Below are 2,179 nucleotides of genomic sequence, written 5' to 3'. Positions count from 1 at the left end.
TGAGTGAGAGTTTGGGTATGACTGATTTGGAGGACCTGCCGGGGTATGCGGGGGTCACCGGGGTGGTTGGGGGGACTACAACCACAGGAGAGGGTCGGAGCATTGCGGTCATGTTTGTTTAGATGTTTAGATGTTTATTAACATTTGTAGGCCGCCCTTTTCCCTGAGGGGACTCAGGGCGGCTCACATAAAATCAGGGAGGGGAAATACAAACAATGACGTAGACACATATAATAAAAGTAATAAGCAACATACATTCATCATTCGGGAGGGGCGACTATCCTTGTCCCCAGGCCTGACGGGCTAGCCAGTTCTTAAGGGCTGTGCGGAAGGCCCGGACGGTGGAGAGGGTACGAATCTCCACGGGGAGCTCGTTCCAAAGGGTCGGGGCTACTACTGAGAAGGCCCTCCTCCTTGTAGTTGCCAGCCGGCACTGGCTGGCCGATGGAATACGGAGGAGGCCTAATCTATGAGATCTAATTGGTCGCAGGGAGGTAATTGGCAGAAGGCGGTCTCTCAAGTATCCAGATCCACTACCATGCAGGGCTTTATGGGTGACTAATAGCACCTTGAAGCGCATCCGGAGATCGACAGGTAGCCAGCGCAGCTCGCGGAGGATAGGTGTTATGTGGGTGAACCGAGGTGCACCCACAATCGCTCGCGCGGCCGCGTTCTGTACTAGCTGAAGTCGCCGGATGCTCTTCAAGGGCAGCCCCATGTAGAGCACATTGCAGTATTCCAGCCTAGAGGTCACAAGGGCCCGAGTGACTGTTGTGAGAGCCTCCCGATTCAGGTAGGGTCGCAACTGGCGCAACTGACCAGGATGGAGGAATATCCATCATAACAGGGAGAGGCAGATATGGCGGGGACTTTAGGGCTGGCCATCATCGGGGAAGGAGGGCTCGCTACATCACAGAGATCCCTCCTTCCGGCCCTATGAGTCCCACTCCAAGGTCAGATGGCGCGAGTAATCGGGACCCTGGTCTCAGGCTGCTGTCGCTAAATGCCAGGTCTGTTGTTCACAAGGCTCCCCTCCTCCGGGACTTAATTTTAGACGAGAGGGCAGACCTGGCATGTATTACTGAGACATGGCTGGGCACGGAGGGAGGAGTCCCCCTCGTAGAAATGTGCCCAGATGGAATTCAGGTGCTTCATCAGCCGAGAGCCCAGGGAAGGGGCGACGGTGTGGCTATTGTTGTCTGGGAGTCTTTAGCACCTCGTAGGATCCCTGCTCCGGAGCTTGTCGGGTGTGAGTCCCTACTGGTGAGGCTGGACCTCAAGGGTCAAGTGGGTCTGCTGTTAACGTACCTGCCTCCCAACTGCGTTGCAGCAGCCCTCCCCTCGCTCCTCGAGTCGGTAGCCGAGCTAGCAATTGAGTTCCCTAGGCTTATGGTCCTGGGAGACTTCAATTTGCCTTCGCTCGGCGAACACTCTGATGGAGCGCAGGAGTTCATGGCCTCCATGACAGCCATGGGCTTGACCCAAGTAATTCGAGGCCCAACCCACTCAGCGGGTCACACACTCGACCTCGTATTCCTCTCGGAGCAGTGGATTTGTGATCTTGGTCTGAGGGGTAACGAGATCATACCCCTGTCGTGGTCAGACCACTGCCTACTGAGGCTAGACTTCCGGAGGCCAAACCCCCACCGTAGGGAGGAGGAACCGACCAGGTGGTTCCGCCCCAGGTGACTTATGGACCCTGTAAGGTTCCAGACGGAGCTTGGGGTCATTCCTGATACTCACGCCCACAGTTCGGCGGAGACCCTTGTTGCTGCCTGGCACTCGGTAGCATCAGAGTCTCTTGACCGAATTGCGCCACTACGGCCCCTCCGGGCCGGCGGATCCCGGAGACCCCCTTGGTTTACCGAGGAGCTCCGGGAGATGAAGCGCCAGAGGAGACGCCTAGAGCACTTGTGGAGGTCCGATAGGTCCGAATCGAACCGAGCACTTCTGACAACATGCACCAAGGAATACATCAGGGCATTAAGGACAACTAAAAAAACACACATTGCCACTGTGGTTGCGTCAGCCGAGTCCCGCCCAGCCGCCCTGTTTAGGATAACCCGCTCCCTCCTAAATAGGAGGGAGGCGGGGGACCCCTTACAGGGTAAGGCTGAGGAGTATGTCCAGTTCTTGGCGGACAAAGTTGCTCGGTTTCGATCGGACCTGGACTCCACTC

The sequence above is a fragment of the Thamnophis elegans genome, unplaced genomic scaffold (genome assembly GCF_009769535.1).
Source record: "Thamnophis elegans isolate rThaEle1 unplaced genomic scaffold, rThaEle1.pri scaffold_273_arrow_ctg1, whole genome shotgun sequence".
Lineage (NCBI taxonomy): Eukaryota > Metazoa > Chordata > Lepidosauria > Squamata > Colubridae > Thamnophis > Thamnophis elegans.
This window is presented reverse-complemented; position numbering follows the sequence as displayed.